Source organism: Pongo abelii, chromosome 1 (assembly GCF_028885655.2).
Source record: "Pongo abelii isolate AG06213 chromosome 1, NHGRI_mPonAbe1-v2.0_pri, whole genome shotgun sequence".
In the NCBI taxonomy this organism is placed as follows: domain Eukaryota; kingdom Metazoa; phylum Chordata; class Mammalia; order Primates; family Hominidae; genus Pongo; species Pongo abelii.
The window spans coordinates 198,493,835-198,512,438 of NC_071985.2; the positions used below are offsets into that span (position 1 = coordinate 198,493,835).

At 43.5% G+C, this 18,604-nt stretch overlaps 1 pseudogene; it reads right to left on the reverse strand.

Annotated features, from left to right (window-relative positions):
- Positions 1 to 17,477: 17,477 nt before the first annotated feature.
- Positions 17,478 to 18,246, reverse strand: LOC100447746 (H/ACA ribonucleoprotein complex subunit 2-like; annotated as a pseudogene).
- Between the last annotated feature and the right edge of the window lie 358 nt (positions 18,247 to 18,604).

An 18,604-nucleotide genomic window follows, 5' to 3' on the forward strand; every position in this document is an offset into this window, starting at 1 on the left:
TCAGAGAATACTATAAACACCTCTATGCAAATAAACTAGAAAATCTAGAAGAAATGGATAAATTCCCGGACACATACACCCTCCCAAGACTAAACAAGGAAGAAGTTGAATCCCTGAATAGACCAATAACAGGTTCTGAAATTGAGGCAATAATTAATAGCCTACCAACCAAAAAAAGTCTAGGACCAGACGGATTCATAGCCGAATTCTACCAGAGGTACAAAGAGGAGCTGGTTCCATTCCTTCTGAAACTATTCCAATCAATAGAAAAAGAGGGAATCCTCCCTAATTCATTTTATGAGGCCAACATCATCCTGATACCAAAGCCTGGCAGAGACACAACCAAAAAAAGATAATTTTAGACCAATATCCCTGATGAACATTGATGCAAAAATCCTCAATAATATACTGGCAAACCGAATCCAGCAGCACATCAAAAAGCTTATCCACCACAATCAAGTTGGCTTCATCCCTGGGATGCAAGGCTGGTTCAACATACATAAATCAATAAACATAATCCATCATATAAACAGAACCAAAGACAAAAACCACATGATTATCTCAATAGGTGCAGAAAAGACCTTTGACAAAATTCAACAGCCCTTCATGCTAAAAACTCTCAATACACTAGGTATTGATGGGACGTATCTCAAAATAATAAGAGCTATTTATGACAAACCCACAGCCAATATCATACTGAATGGGCAAAAACTGGAAGCATTCCCTTTGAAAACTGGCACAAGACAGGGATGCCCTCTCTCACCACTCCTATTCAACATAGTGTTGGAAGTTCTGGCCAGGGCAATCAGGCAGGAGAAAGAAATAAAGGGTATTCAATTAGGAAAAGAGGAAGTCAAATTGTCCCTGTTTGCAGATGACATGATTGTATATTTAGAAAACCCCATCGTCTCAGCCCAAAAATCTCCTTAAACTGATAAGCAACTTCAGCAAAGTCTCAGGATACAAAATCAATATGCAAAAATCAGAAGCATTCCTATACACCAATAACAGACAAACAGAGAGCCAAATCATGAGTGAACTCCCATTCACAATTGCTTCAAAGAGGATAAAATACCTAGGAATCCAACTTACAAGGGACGTGAAGGACCTCTTTAAGGAGAACTACAAACCACTGTTCAGCAAAATAAAAGAGGACACAAACAAATGGAAGAACATTCCATGCTCATGGATAGGAAGAATCAATATTGTGAAAATGGCCATACTGCTCAAGGTAATTTATAGATTCAATGCCATCCCCATCAAGCTACCAATGACTTTCTTCACAGAATAGGAAAAAACTACTTTAAAGTTCATATGGAACCAAAAAAGAGCCCGCATGGCCAAGTCAATCCTAAGCCAAAAGAACAAAGCTGGAGGCATCGTGCTACTTGACTTCAAACTATACTACAAGGCTACAGTAACCAAAACAGCATGGTACTGGTACCAAAACAGAGATATAGACCAATGGAACAGAATAGAGCCCTTGGAAATAATACCACATATCTACAACCACCTGATCTTTGACAAACCTGACAAAAACAAAAAATGGGGAAAGGATTCCCTATTTAATAAATGGTGCTGGGAAAACTGGCCAGCCAAATGTAGAAAGCTGAAACTGGATCCCTTCCTTATACCTTATACAAAAATTAATTCAAGATGGATTAAAGACTTAAACGTTAGACCTAAAACCATAAAAACCCTAGAAGAAAACCTAGGCAATATCACTCAGGCCACAGGCATGGGCAAGGACTTCATGACTAAAACACCAAAAGCAATAGCAACAAAAACCAAAATTGACAAATGGGATCTAATTAAACTAAAGAGCTTCTGCACAGCAAAAGAAACTACCATCAGAGTGAACAGGCAACCTACAGAATGGGAGAAAATTTTTACAATCTACCCATCTGACAAAGGGCTAATCTCCAGAATCTACAAAGAACAAACAAATTTACAAGAAAAAATCAACCCCATCAAAAAGTGGGTGAAGGATATGAACAGACACTTCTCAAAAGAAGACATTTATGCAGCCAACAGACACATGAAAAAATGCTCATCATCACCGGCCATCAGAGAAATGCAAATCAAAACCTCAACGAGATACCATCTCACACCAGTTAGAATGGCGATCATTAAAAAGTCAGGAAACAACAGGTGCTGGAGAGGATGTGGAGAAATAGGAATGCTTTTACACTGTTGGTGGGACTGTAAACTAGTTCAACCATTGTGGAAGACAGTGTGGCGATTCCTCAAGGATCTAGAACTAGAAATACCGTTTGACCCAGCCATCCCATTACTGGGCATATACCCAAAGGACTATAAATCATGCTGCTATAAAGACACATGCACACATATATTTATTGTGGCACTATTCACAATAGCAGACTTGGAACCAACCTAAATGTCCATCAATAATAGACTGGATTAAGAAAATGTGTCACATATACACCATGGAATACTATGCAGCCATAAAAAAATGATGAGTTCATGTCCTTTATAGGGACATGGATGAAGCTGGAAACCATCATTCTGAGCAAACTATCTCAAGGACAGAAAACCAAACACCGCATGTTCTCACTCATAGGTGGGAATTGAACAATGAGAACACATGGACACAGGGTGGGGAACATCACACACTGGAGCCTGCTGGGGGGTGGGGGGAGGGGAGAGGGATAGCATTAGGAGATATACCTAAAGTAAATGACGAGTTAACGGGTGCAGCACACCAACATGGCACATGTATACATATGTAACAAACCTGCACGTTGTGCACATGTACCCTAGAACTTAAAGTAAAATAAGTAAATAAATAAATAAAAAGAAAAAAATAAAAGTAGAAGGCAAAGAATTGAACATACTGACATATTAATTCTTTGAAAAGAAATTTAGAACTCATATCTAACAAAAGGAAAGGAAAGAAGGAAAGTACAACTTGGAATAGGGCAAACAGGTGACTTGAGAAATCAAGTGTGCAGATTGACTTCTTGACTTGGGGTTTTATACATTGGCATGCTTCTGGGATCGTGCCTTACTTCTCCCCACCCCTGAGATCTTATTGGGAAGCTGATGATCAATTTTCAGGCGTTTTCTATCTATTAGGAGACTGCCTTTCCCTGGCGCTGGCTGTGACCAATTATTTAGAGAAACAGTTAACAACTGCCTGACCATCACCTGATAGTTGCCCAGCACTCCTGGTGTGTGTGTGAGCCCTTTCTTGCTCTGCTCATACCAGACTAGCTACCTACTGTAACATCAGGACAGAGGCAAAAGGTCCCAGTTCAACCTGAGTCTGTCTATTCCGAAGGGTCAATGTCACTGTAATCCTGAAACCCTTCTAGTCACCCATTAACTTGGTGATGTCATTGCCAACCACTTTTGGAGATGGACCCAGGGGCTTGATCTTAGGAGCCGGGGCAGAAATGGCACTGACTTCCCCATCGGTGCACCTCAGGTTTGCGACATTAATCTTGTTGGGGTTGAACTTAGGCAGTACGGTGGAGGTGGCTGGTGTCAGATGTACCCAGATGTGAGATGACGGAAGAAAGTTGCAACTTAGGCCAGGCATGGTGGCTCATGCCTGTAATCTCAGCACTTTGGGAGGCTGAGGCGGGTGGATCAGAAGGTCAGGAGTTCAAGACCAGCCTGACTAACATGGTGAAACCCTGTCTCTACTAAAACAAAAAATTAGCCAGGCGTGGTGGCACATGCCTGTAAGCCCAGCTACTCAGGAGGTAGAGGGAGGAGAATCGCTTGAACTCAGGAAGCGGAGGTTGCAGTGAGCCAAGATTGTGCCACTGCACTCCAGCCCGGGCAATAGAGTGAGACTCCGTCTCAAAAAAAAAAAAAAAAAGCAAGTTGCACCTTGGCCTCCTCTGAGCAGAAAACCAAAAGGCTTGAATGTCTTCACAGGCAAACATGTTAAAACCTATACTCAACACTAAATAAATACTCACTTGTCTACATTGATACACACCCCCTCACCCTAACTAAAACTTCATCTGTTGTTTCTAGACCTAGAGAGCCATGGAGTTTCTTCCTCTTGGAATTGGCTAGGTAGCCCTGAGAGAGGAACAAGAGGAGAAGGCATGGCCTGCCTGTGATGGATAGGATTAATCTTCTAAGATGAAGAAACAAAATAATTAAATTCTTAATCACCCCTAAGCCAGTACGGCTGATATAGCTGAGGGAGGGAGGGGGTTCTGAGGCCCAGACCAATATCCTAGAAATGGAGAGGGACTTAGGAAGAGAGGCACAGACAGAACCTTTCAGGCCAGAAGGAAAACCAGTAGGCAGGTAGGCAGGAAGGCAGATACACCTCGCTAGTGCCACAGAATCTTTCTTTCCAAGAGGAAATGGAGAAGCCTTGGAAAGAAAGCCTCCCATCATCCACTAAAACAGGGTGTTAGGAGGGTCTGGGCCCTCTTCAGCCCTCCCCAGAGCCCTTCCTGCCCCTCCATGGGAGGCATCCTGGGAGTAGAAATAGTATACAGGACTCACAAATTGCCTGGAACCTTGAGTTTCATCAGGCATAGGGTCAACATTCCTCCTGGGATCCCCAGCTCTCAGTAGTGACAGGCCTATTTTCTGGTTTGGCAGAATGGCAGGAGATGATGTCTTCTACATAGATTCCTTGGCTCCCTTCAGAAAGTAAAATAGTCTGGGTGTGATGGTTCACACCTGTAATCCCAGCACTTTAGGCGACTGAAGCAGGAGGACTGTTTGAGCCCAGGAGTTCAAGACCAGCCTGGGTAGCACAGTGAGACCCCACAAAAAATAAAAGTTAGCTGGATATGGTGGCACACGCCTGTGGTCCCAGATATTTGGGAGACTGAGGTGGGAGGATCATTTGAGCCAGGAATGTTGAGGATGCAGTGAGCTGTGATAGCACCACTGCACTCCAGCTTGAGTGACAGAGTGGGACTTTGTCTCAAAACAAACAAACAAAAAAACAAAAGAAAAACAAAAAGTAAAATAAAAATAGTGATAAGTATTTGATAGTAGAATTGACAAGAACTAAATTCTGATTTAAAATGTCTTCCTGGCTGGGTGAGGTGGCTCAAGCCTGTAATCCCAGCACTTTGGGAGGCCAAGGTGGGTGGATCACCTGAGGTCAGGAGTTCCAGACCAGCCTGGCCAACATGATGAAACCCCGTCTCTACTAAAAATACAAAAAGTAGCCAGGCGTGGTGGCATGCTGTAGTCCCAGCTACTAGGGAGGCTGAGGCAAAAGAATCACTTGAACTCAGGAAATGAGGCTGCAGTGAGCCGAGATTACGCTACTCCAGCCTGGACGACAGAGCGAGACTCCATTTAAGAAAAAGCAAAACAAAAACAAAATGTCTTCCTCCTGAAACCTGAGTAAAATGACATTAAAGGAATTTTCTTTAAAGATACAGAAGGGCAAGAAGAATGGGAAAGAAGATACCAAAGAATGAAAGAGTTCAACACATTTTTGAAGACTGAAAACTTACAGAAGGTGAAAACTACTATGTACCTGCAGAGGTAGGGTATCCTTAGAAGGAAGTCAATCCATTCCACAGAACTCCAGAAAGGCTCAAGGTGCAGAGGCATTTGGCATCTCAGAAGGTGAGTGGTGACATCAGGATGAAAACATAGGAATTGGTAGAAACTCTTAATGTGGATCAGCTAGATCCCCCAGTAATCTCTCCAGCATCCATTACAGCCAGACAACAATCCAGACCAGACTCCTTCATTTTGGAGAAACAACCAGAGAGACTTCATGTTTGGGGATATCTGGCATGATGGAGAGTAGAGACAGTGAGTAGGGATGGAAATGGGGGGAATAGGGAATGAAAAGAGTGGAAGTCTACAGAGTGATAGGGCTTGCAGCCCTCTGCCTCCATGTTGTTCTCAGATCCGTGGTCATAAGGCAAGAACTTGAAAGATTTTTCTCTGGAGAAACCAAATGACTCTAGAGTAAAGATCTTTAGATGGGCCATTTGATGATCCCTCAATGAAAAAGCCAGTGGAGCCCACTTCTCCATGTGCTTTCCTAACAAATGAATAAAGCAGCAGGGATCATAGACATTTGAGGAAACTTTAAAGGTGAAAGAGAGACTATAATTATTAATAAGAAGTAGGAAAAAGAAACCTGGAGTAAGTAAGGACAATACAAGAAACAGAAAATTATTTAAGAAAATTACTTAAGCCGGGCGCAGTAGCTCACGCCTGTAATCCCAGCACTTTGGGAGGCTGAGGCAGGCGGATCACAAGGTCAGGAGGTCGAGACCATCCTGGCTAACACAGTGAAACCCTGTCTCTACTAAAAATACAAAAAAAATCAGCCGGGCGTGGTGGCAGGCGCCTGTAGTCCCAGCTACTTGGGAGGCTGAGACAGGAGAATGGTGTGAACCCGGGAGCAGAGGTTGCAGTGACCAAGATCGTGCCACTGCACTCCAGCCTGGGAGACAGAGTGAGACTCCGTCTCAAAAAAAAAAAAAAAAAAAAAAAAGAAAATTACTTAAAAAAGCTCACCAACATTAGTTAATATACCTGAAGAGTTGCTATACTTTTCATATGGATAAAACAAGAAGCAATGCTATGAAAAAAAAAAAAAACAGAATAAGGGAGTAAGAAAGAGCTCTTGGAAATTAAAAACACAGTAGTTAACATTAGAAATTTAATAGAATAGGCTGGTTGCAGTGGCTCACACTTGTAATCCTAGCACTTTGGGAGGCGGAGGTTAGGGGATTGCCCAGCCAACTTTTGTGCTTTAATAAAGGACACCATTAAGAAAGCAAAAAGGCAACCCAAAGAATGGGATAAAAGTTTTGCAAATTCTATATCTGATACGGGACTTGTATACAGAATATACAAAGAACTCTTACATCTCCACTGGGGCGGTGGTTCACACCTGTAATCTCAGCACTTTGGGAGGCCAAGGTGGGAGGATCACTTGAGGTCATGAGTTTGTGACCAGCCTGGTCAACATGATGAAACCTGTCTCCACGAAATATACAAAAATTAGCCAGGCATGGTGGCACGTCCCTGTAATCCCAGCTACTTGGGAGGCTGAGGCAAGAGAATGGTTTGAACCCAGGAGGCGGAGGTTGCAGTGAGCCGAGATGGCATTATTGCACTCCAGCCTGGGTGACAGAGTGAGACTCCATCTCAAAAAAAAAAAAAAAAAAGAAGAAGTCTTACATCTCAATAATAAAAGGACAAATAAACCAATAAAAATGGACAAAGAATCTAAATAGACATTTCCTCAAAGAACATACACAGTTGGCCAATGAGCACATGAAAAGATGCTCAACATCGGCCAGGCGCAGTGGCTCATGCCTGTAATCCCAGCACTTTGGGAGGCTGAGGCGGGCTGATCAAGAGGTCAGGAGATCGAGACCATCCTGGGTAACATGGTGAAACCCTGTCTCTACTAAAAATACAAAAAAATTAGCCGGGCGTGATGGTGGGCGCCTGTAGTCCCAGCTACTCGGGAGGCTGAGGCAGGAGAATGGCGTGAACCCGGGAGGCGGAGCTTGCAGTGAGCCGAGGTCGCGCCACTGCACTCCAGCCTGGGTGACAGAGCAAGACTCCACCTCAAAAAAAAGAAAAGAAAAGATGCTCAACGTCATTAGTTACAAAGAAATGCAAATCAAAACCGCAGAGAGAGAGATACCTCTTTGTGCCAAAATAGCTATAATAAAAAACAGAGATAACAACAAATATTTTTGAGGGCAAGGAGAAAATGGAACTCTCATACACTGCTAGAGGGAATGTCAAATGGGTGCATCCACTTTGGAAAACAGTATGGCAGTTTCTCAAATGGTTAAACATAGAGTTACCATATAACCCAGCAATGCCACTCATGGGTATATAGCTAAGAGAAATGAAAACATGTCCACAAAAAAGCCTGTACATGACTGTTCATAGCAGCATTTTTCATAATAGCCAGAAGGTAGACACAACCCAAATGTCCATCAATTGGTGAATGGATAAATAAAATGTGGTATATCCATACAAGGGATAAATAAAATATGGTAATCCATCCATATTATTTGGCAATAAAAAGAGGCTTGGCATGGTGGCTCATGCCTGTAATCCCAGCACTTTGGGAGGCTGAGGCGGGTGAATCACTGGAGGTCAGGAGTTCTGGACCAGCCTGGCCACCATGGCGAAACTGCATCTCTACTAAAAATACAAAAATTAATCGGGCATGGTGGCATGCTCCTGTAATCTCAGCTACTCTGGAGGCTGAGGCAGGAGAATTGCTTGAACCTGGGAGGCAGAGGTTGCAGTGAGCCAAGATTGCGCCATTGCACTCCAGCCTGGGTGACAGAGCAAGACTCTGTCTCAAAAAAAAACAAAAAAGGAACAAAAAGGAATAGTAATATTTGCTACAACATGGATGCACCTTGAAAGCATTATACTAAGTGAAAAAAGCTAGTCGCAAAGAACCACATATTGTATGAATCCACTCATACAAAATGTTCAGAACAAACAATTCCATTGAGACAGAAAGTGGATTGATAGTTGCCTAGGGGTCAGTGGGAAATGGGGAGTGACAGCTAATGGGCAGGTTTTTTTTTTTTTTTTCTGAGATGGAGTCTTGCTCTGTTGCCAGGCTGGAGTGCAGTGGTGCGATCTCGGCTCACTGCAACCTCCACCTCCTGGGTTCAAGTGATTCTCCTGCCTCAGCCTCCCAAGTAGCTGGGACTACAGGTGCATGCCACCATGCCCAGCTAATTTTTGTATTTTTAGTAGAGACAGGGTTTCACCATGTTGGCCAGGATGGTCTCGATCTCTTGACCTCGTGATCTGCCCGCCTCGGCCTCCCAAAGTGCTGGGATTACAGGCATGAGGCACCATGCCTGGCCTTTTTTTTTTTTTTTTTTAGCAATGAAAATGTTGTAATATCAATTGTGGTAATGGTTGCACAATTCTGTGAATAAACAAAAATCCATTGAATTGTACCCTTTAAATGGGTGAATTGTATGGTATGTGAAATGTATCTCAAAAAAGCTGTTATAAACTTATTTTTCAAAGAAGAAAACCATTCCATGAGAGCCGTTTACAGGACATGCTCAATTTAGAGGCAGGTAAAGCACCAGAGTACCAGAAGGGGAAGTCCCAGAGAGAGCCTCCTGAGACCCTTTCTGGCCAGCAGAGTTACAAAAAACAAGTTCCATTCCTAGAGGTCAGATAACAGAGGCAATCTGGTGGTTTCTGAGTCACATAAGGACAATTTAATCCCACAAAGGAATTCTGGGACCCATGGGAGAAACCGTCTTCCTCCTCCTATAACCAGAGAAAAAGGAAATGCCAAGTGCAGAGAAGCCCAGCAGACAGAGTGCGTCAAGCCTTGATGTGAAGGAAGAAAAATGAAAGAGACCTCACTTCTGAGGCCTGTGAAGCAACAGCTGGAGGTGAGGGAGAGAATCGAGGCCAGAGTGGGTCCAGTCAGAGGATGCAGGGCCAATGTGTGCAGGTGTGTGCAGAGCTAAGGAGCTGGGCCAGCTCTAGCCATGGGTGGGAGACCTATGATCAAGGCTGAGGGAGAGTGAGAGAGTGAGAATATCGCTATGGTCCCTGGGAAGCAGCAGTTTCTGGATTAGACCCTGAACCAGTTCTGGCCCCACAGAATTAGGGCATAACCAGAGTGTTTGTGGGTGGGGGCAGTGATTGGGTATTGTTCTCTCTGCTGGAGAGACGGGGAGCCCAAGGCAGTCAGATGGTAGCTATTGAGAAGGTGTAGCAAGCAAGTTTTTCTCAGGACTGGGACCAGCATGTGGTCAAGGCCAAACCAGGGCTTCAGTCCAGGTAATTCCATGGATACATTTGTCCTCATTCTGGGTTGAGGAAGAGACTTTGCATCAAATCTCTGAAGGCTGAAATAAACCTAGAGCGGAGGCATGCTGACAATATTGGCTGAACACTATTCCTGTGTGGGCTCACGTTCCTGGGATAGTTCATATTCACTGTCTGACTCTTCTCCGGATGCCTCTGGGTACAGCCCTTGCATTGACTTGTTTTTCTGCCCTGAACCCAGAAGCTTGGTGTTGGAGTTGGTTTTGCCACGATGCAAAGCTGGGCCCTTTTACCTCTATTTGCAGGTTCTTGTTTGGTCTTGCTATGGGTCATGTGACTTCATGTTGGCACCATTGTTCCCCCAATATTCCCCTAAGTCCACCCCCTCATCTGGTTGCCAGAAGACTATTTATCCTCTCAATTTAAAATCTATCATTACCAGCCTGGAAAAGATTGTGAGTCCCTATCTCTACAAAATTTTTAAAAAAAATTAGCCGGTCATGGTAGGGTGTCCCTATAGTTCCAGCTGCTCAGGAGGCTGGGGTGGGAGGATTGCTTGAGCCCAGGAGCTCAAGGCTTCAGTGAGCTATGACTGCACCACTGCACTCCAGCCTGGGTGACAGAGCAAGACCCTGTCTCAAATAAAATAAAATAAAATAAAATAAAATAAGGCACTCACAGAAGGATTCCAAAGTTCATTTCCTCAGAAGTAGGCCTTCTGGAGGGCTAGTAATGTCCTATATCTTGGTCTGGTTAATGGTTAAAATACTATATTTGCTTTGTAATAATTCATGGAGCTGGCCAGGTATGGTGGCTCACACCTGTAATCCCAGCACTTTGGGAGACTGAGGCAGATGGATCGCTTGAGCTCAGGAGTTCAAGACCAGCCTGAGCAACATAGTGAGACCCTGTCTCTATAAAAATACAAAAATTAGCTAGGCATGGTGGTGCATGTTTGTAGTCCCAGCTACTCAGGAGGCAGAGGCAGGAGGATCACTTGAGCCCGGGAGGCAGAGGTTGCAGTGAGCTGAGATTGTGCCACTGCATTCCAGCCTGGGTGGCAGAGCCAGACCTTGTCTCAATAATAACAATAATAATGATAATAATAAAATCCATGGAGTTTTACACTTATAATTTGTACTTTTTTATGTTTATGGATCTGCCATACCAACAACCTGTGAACTTCTATGTATGTAAGAGAGAAATAAATTCCATCTTGTTTAAGCCACATATGCAGACCAAAGTAGTGCTCCCAAATCGCCAGAAAAGGGGTGACATAAAGTGCATATTAACAAAAACCTCACGCCTGTAATGCCAGCACTTTGGGAGGCCAAGGCAGGTGGATCACCTGAGGTCGGGAGTTCAAGACCAGCCTGACCAACATGGAGAAACCCCGACTCTACTAAAAATACAAAATTAGCCGGGCGTGGTAGCGCATGCCTGTAATCCCAGCTACTTGGGAGGTTGAGGCAGGATAATCACTTGAACCTGGGAAGTGGAGGTTGCAGTGAGCTGAGATCGCACCATTGCACTCCAGCCTGGGCAACAAGAGTGAAATTCTGTCTCAAAAAACAAAAACAAAAACAAAACAAAACCTTTTCCTTGATTCTTACCATCATAAACAGAAACTTCATGAGAAAGTAGGAAAAGTTTAAACTTAAATTTACAGGTCCACAGTCTCTTACTTAACAATCTTGAAATTTGAAAGGCTCAAAAAATGAAAGTTTTTCATAATTCAGTTGGTGGCATAATATGACTAGACCTGAACTCTTTTAGCAGCAAAGCCTGACCAGAACTTTGGCTACGTTTAGTTTTATTTACTCTATTTAGGAGAAATAATCACTAAGTTTTGCTGAAAAAATAATATACTGGGTTATGAAGTGCTTTTAAAAAGTTGCTGGAGGCCAAGTGCCGTGGCTCACGCCTGTAATCCCAGCACTTTGGGAAGCCAAGGCAGGTGGATCATTTAAGGTCAGGAGTTCAAGACCAGCCTGACCAATATGGTGAAACCCCGTCTCTGCTAAAAATACAAAACTTGGCTGAGCGTGGTGGCATGTACCTGTAGTCCCAGCTACTTGGGAGGCTGAGGCAGGAGAATTGCTTGAACCCGGGAGGCGGAGGTTGCAGTGAGCCAAGATAGTGCCACTGCACTTCAGCCTGGGTGACAGAGCGAGACTCCGTCTCAAAAAAAAAAAAAAAAAAAAGAGTTGCTGGAAAGTGATAGGCAGCTCTCCAGTTCCTGAGCATAGTGCAGGGTGGGTGAGTAGTAACTGGGGAAAATCCTAACTGAAACAAGGATAAAGAAAAAAGGCTTATATGATTCCAGGCATTAAAAAGATCATTTTACTTATAAAGGAAAGAGAATTAGACTAGCTTTGCATTTCTCTTCTACAGTACTATGATAGAAACTAAAATCCAAGAATCTTATGCATAGCTATCATTCTTGGGCAAATTGATGACAGTTTTGGAAATACTGTACAAGATGTTAGGGAGATTGCTAGACTTCCAGCAAAATTCAATCTTCTCCTTTCCTGTGGGATTATAATTGTAGCCTCAAACATGACATTCTATTTCCCAGCCCCCACTGTAGTTAGATGTGGCTACGTGGACTAAGCTGTCTCTAATAGAATGTGATCAGAAGTGTTATGTGCCATTTCTGAGCCCAGTGACTTAAGACCAGTGTGTGCCCTCTTCACACTCTCAGGAAGATGTGCCTGTGACTCAGTTTCAATGATAAAGAAACAAGATGGGGGAATACTATGTCCATAAATGATTGTGTAGTAGCATAACTGCGAATGTCCTAAAGCAATGCTCTGAAATGCAACATGAGAGAAAAATAAACTTCGATTTTGCTCAAGCTATTGCATTTTGGGGTTTCTTTGTTATAGAAATTTAGTCGTTAACTAATAATCAGGGATTCAGGCAGTATATCATCCATAACTTTATCTGATAAAAGTAATTGAAAGAGTACTCTAACTAGTTTTCAAGGTAGGAGAAAATAAAAAGAAAGAGTAATAATAAATCTGTAATCTATACAGTGAAATCTAAATAGAACATAACATTGCAACTGGGAATTTTTCATAGAAGGACAAAGAAAACATTCTTGAAACTGAACATGCATACTGAGAGGAAATTGTTAATAACATCAGACTAAAAGCTGCAAACTATTTTAGTGTGTCAGTTTTCTATTGTTATATAGCAAAGTACCCCAAAACTTTGTGACTTAAGATGATAATTTGTTATTTCTCATTATTCTGTGATTGGCTGGGCTCAACGTGGGAGTTCTGTTCCACTTCATGTTGACTGGGGTTATTTCTGTGGCTACATTCTTCTAGGAGCTTGGCTGGAACATCCAGAATGGCTTCACTCATGAGCCTGGGACATTGGCAGGGAGGTTCTGGGACTTTTTTTTCCCTCTCTCTCCATGCGGTCTCTCCAGCAGGTTGGCCAGACCTATTTATGTGGTGGCAGAAGTTGCCAATCTTCTTAAAACCTACACCTGTAACTGTCACAGGGTCACTTCCCTTGCAATTGATTGGTCAAGGTAAGTCACAGTCCAGCCCAGATTCAAGTGGTGGGAAACTAATTCCACTTTCTTTTTTCTTTCCTTTTTTTTTTTTGAGACAGGGTCTCACTCTGTTGCCCAGGATGGAGTGTAGCAGTGTGATCTCGGTTCACTGCAACCTCCACCTCCTGGGGCTCAAGCAATCCTCCCACCTCAGCCTCCCAGCCTCCTAAGTAGCTGGGACCACAGGCATGTACTACCAGGCCGGGCTAATTTTTGAGGTATCTTGCCCAGGCTGGTCTTGAACTCCTGGGCTCAGGCAATCCACCTGCCTCAGCCTCCCAAAGTGCTAGGATTACAGGTGTGAGCCGCTAGGCCTGGCCTTCCCACCTCTTTTAAAAATTATTTTTATTTTTAATTTTTGTGGGTACATAGCAAGTATATATACTTATGAGATACATGAGATGTTTTGAGACAGGCATGCAATGTGTAGTAATCATATCATGGAAAATGGAGTATCTATTGCCTGAAGCATTTATCCTTTGCATTACAAACAATCCAATTATACTGTTTTAGTTATTGTAAAATGTACAATTATTATTGACTATAGTCACCCTGTTGTGTTACCAAATGTTAGGTCTTATTTATTCTTTCTATTTTTTTGGTACCCATTAACCATCCCTACCTTCCCACCCAACTATCCTTCCCATCCTCTGGTAACCATTACTCTCTATCTCCAAGAAGTCAATTGTTTTGATTTTTAGATCTCACAAATAAGTGAGAACATCTGATGTTTGTCTTTCAGTGCCTGGCTTATTTCATTTAACATAATAACCTCTATTCCATCCAGGTTGTTGCAAATGACAGGATCTCGTTCTTTTTTTATGACTGAATAGTACTCCATTGTGTATAAATATCACATTTTCTTTATCCATTCATCTGTTGATGGGTGCTTAGGTTGCTTCCAAATCTCGGCTGTTGTAAACAGTGCTGCAACAAACATGGGAGTGCAGATATCTCTTCGATATACTTATTTCCTTTCTTTTGGGTATAAACCCAGCAGTGGGATTGCTAGATCATATGGTGGCTCTAGTTGCAGTTTTTTGATGGACCTCCAAACTGTTCTCCACCGTGGTTGTACTAATTTACATTCCCACCAATAGTGTATGAGGGATCCCTTTTCTTCACATTTTCACCAGCATTTGTTATTGCCTGTCTTTTGGATAAAAGCCATTTTAACTGGGGTGAGATGATATCTCATTGTAGTTTTTACTTGCATTTCTCTGATGATCAATGATGTTAATCTTTTCGCCTTTTCATGTCCACCTTTTCATGTGACTGCCATTTGTATGCCTTCTTTTGAGAAATGTCTATTCAAATCTTTTGACTTTTTTGTTGTTTTTGAGATAAAGTATGGTTCTGTTGCCCAAGCTGGAGGGCAGTGGCACGACCTTAGCTCACTGCAACGTCTGACTCCTGGGCTCAAGCCATCCTCTCATCTCAGCCTCTCAAGTAGCTGGGACCACAGGTGAGCACCACCACACCCGGCTAATTTTTGTATTTTTTGTACAGATGAGGTTTTGCCATGTTGCCCATGCTGGTCTTGAACTCCTGGGCTCAAGTGGGCTCTTCCTGCCCTGGCCTCTTAAAGTGCTGGGATTATGATTTGATTTCTGTATATGGCGAGAGAAGGGGGTCAAGTTTCAAGTTTCATTCTTCGGGGTTTGGATGTCCAGTTTTCCCTGAACCATTTATTGAAGTGACTGTCTTTTCCCTAGTGTATGTTATCGGCCCCTTTGTGGAAAATGAGATCACTGTAGGTGTGTGGATTTGTTTCTGGTTTCTCTATTCTGTTGTATTGATTTATGTGTTTGTTTTTATGCCAATTTCATGTTGTTTTGGTTACTATAGCTCTGTAGTATAATTTGAAGTCAGGTAATGTGATTCCTCCAGTTTTGTTCTTTTTGCTTAAGATAGCTTTGGCTATTCTGGGTCTTTCGTAGTTCTATGTAAAAAGAAAAATTTTTTTTTTTTGAGGCTTGCAGTGCATTGTCTTACTGCAACCTCTGCCTCCTGGGTTCAAGTGGTTCTTGTGCCTCAGCCTCCAAGTAGCTGGGACTACAGGCAGGTACCACCACATCCAGCTAATTTTTGTGTGTATTTAGTAGAGACGAGGTTTCACCATGTTGGCCAGGCTGGTCTCGAATTCCTGACCTCAAGCAATCCTCCCATCTCTGCCTCCCAAAGTGCTGGGATTACAGGTGTGAGCCATTCTGCCTGGCCGGTTCTGTATAAATTTTAGGATTGTTTTTTCTTTTTTTTTTTGAGACAGAGTCTTGCTGTCGCCCAGGCTGGAGTGCAGTGGTGCGATCTCGGCTCACTGCAGGCTCCGCCCCCTGGGGTTCACGCCATTCTTTTGCCTCAGTCTCCCGAGTAGCTGGGACTACAGGCGACCGCCACCTCGCCTGGCTAATTTTTTGTATTTTTAGTAGAGACGGGGTTTCACCGTATTAGCCAGGATGGTCTCGATCTCCTGACCTCGTGATCCGCCCACCTCGGCCTCTCAAAGTGCTGGGATTACAGGCGTGAGCCACCACGCCCGGCCAGGATTGTTTTTTCTATTTCTATGAAGAATATCATTGGTATTTTGATAGAAATTGCATTGAATCTGTAGATTGCCCTGGGTAGTATGAACATTTTAACAATATTGAGTTTTCCAATCCATGAACGTGGAATAGCTTACCATTTTTTGATGTCCTCTTCAATTTCTTTCATCTGTATTTTATAGTTTTCATTACGGAGATCTTTCACTTCTTTGATTAATTCCTAGGTATTTAATTTTATTTGTTGTTACTGTAAGTGAGATTACTTTTTAAAATTTCTTTTTCAGATTATTCACTGTTGGCATATAGAAATCCTGCTGATTTTTGTATGTTGATTTTGTATTCTACAACTTTACTGAATTTATCAGTTTTTTTTTTTTTTGAGATGGGGGCTCACTCTGTCACCCAGGGTGGAGTGCAGTGGCATGATCTTGGCTCACTGCAAGCTCCACCTCCCAGGCCCAAGCAATCCTCTTACTGCAGCCTCCCAAGTAGCTGGGACCACAGGTGCACACCACCACACCTGGCTAATTTTTTGTCTTTTTGGTAGAGATGGGGTTTCACCCTGTTGCCCAGGCTGGTCTTGAACTCCTGAGCTCAAGCAATCTGCCCACCTTGGCTTCCCAAAGTGCTGGGACTACAGGTGAGTCACCACAGCTGGCAATTTATCACTTTTTTTTTTTTGAGACAGTCTTGCTTTGTTGCCCAGGCTAGAGTGCAGTGGTGTGATCTCGGCTTACTGCAACCTCTGCCTCCTGTGTTCAAGTGATTCTCCTGCCTCAGCTTCCCGAGTAGCTGGGATTACAGGTGCGTGCCACAATGCCTAGCTAATTTTTGTATTTTTAGTAGAGATGGAGTTTTGCCATGTTGGCCAGGCTGGTGTCGAACTCCTGATCTCAGGTGATCCATCTGCCTTGGCCTCCCAAAATTCTGGGATTACAGGTGTGAGCCACCACGCCCAGAGGAATTTATCACTTCTAAAAATTTTTTGGTGGACTCTTTAGTTTTTTTCAAATATAAGATCCTATCATCTGCAAGCAAAGATAATTGGGCTTCTTCCTTTCCAATTTGGATACCCTTTTTATTTTTATTTTTATTTTTTTGAGACGGAGTCTCACTGTGTCACCCAGGCTGGAGTGCAGTGGCATGATCTTGGTTCACTGCAACCTCCACCTCCTGGGTTCAAGCAATTCTCCTGCCTCAGCCTCCTGAATAGCTGGGACTACAGGCGTGTGCCACCATGCCCAGCTAATTTTTGTATTTTTAGTAGAGATGGGGTTTCACCATGTTGGCCAGGCTGGCCTCGAACTCCTGACTGCAGGTGATCCACCCACCTCGGCCTCCCAAAGTGCTGGGATTACAGGCATGAGACACTGTGCCCAGTGATACCCTTTATTTTTTTCTCTTGTCTGACTGCTCTAGCTAGGACTTCATTACTGTGGTGAATAACAGTGGTGAAAATGGGCATCCTTGTCATGTTCCAGATCTTGGAGGAAAGTCTTTCAGTTTTTCCCCATTCAATATGATACTAGCTGTGGGTCTGTTGGATACAGCTTTCATTATGCTCAGTTATGTTCCTTCTATACTGCTTTTTAAGGGTTTTCATCTTGAAGGCTGTTGAATTTTTTTTTTTTTTTTTTTTAGTCTTAGCATTTACTTTCCCCACCCCACATTCTTGGAACAGCCTTTAGTTCTACAGGAAATGGCACTGATGGACAGAAGACTGGCATTACCTTCATGAAAGGGCTGTTAGAGCTGCCTGGGAAGAAGGCGTGCCTTGGGGAACTGGGAAGACGCCGTCAGTGTGGGTGGGCAGGAGGACAGCCAGTCGTCCTGCCGCCAGCCCAGTAGCTTCCAGCGGCAGGTGCCCAGGTGCTACCGGAGCCCCTCATAGGGGTAGGGGCAGGGACTGCACCTCCTCTAGGCACTCGTCGTAAGCCTCCTGGTACTCCTCGTGGGGCTTGACCATTATCACACAGGTGGGGCGCTTGGAGCCTGCGGCTGCACCCAGGTCCGTCTTAGAGGGGATATAGACATAGGGCAGACTTCGGTCCTCGCACATGACTGGGAGATGGCAGTATACCTCAATGGGCAGTGTGTCTCCTGCCAAAACCATGATCCCTTTTTCTCATTTGTTGACAAATTTCTGAACCTCTTTCACCCCGCGCCGAATCTGCTTCTGCTTCACCGCTTTCCTGATGCATTTGTAGAGCTTCCGCGTGAGGCGGCGAGAAGCCAGGGGCTGCGCGATGGGGTTCTGGTTGACCAGCAGCTCCCGGTAGGTGCGCTCCCCGGAGCACGCCTCCGCCTGAGCCTCGGGCCCGTCGGGATCTGCCTTTATTTTGGTCATCGCAGCGGCCGCTGAAACCTAGCCCCAGGATGTTGAATTTTATCAAATGCTTTTTCAGCGTCAATTGAAATGATTATATGGTTTTTGTCCTTCATTCTGTCGATATATCACAATGATTGATTTACACATGTTGAACCATCCTTGGATCCCAGAGATAAATCCCACTTGGTCATAGTAAATGTTCTTTTTAATGTATTGTTGAATTCTTTTTGCTAGTATTTTATTGAGGACTTTTGAATCAATATTCATTAGAGTATTTATGCCTGTAGTTAATTCCACCTCTTGATGGGAGAAGCATCCTGCACATCAAAGATGGGATTATTGACAGCATCTTTGGAAATAATCTTTCCTTTCTTTATTTTCTTTCTCTTTCTTTCTTTT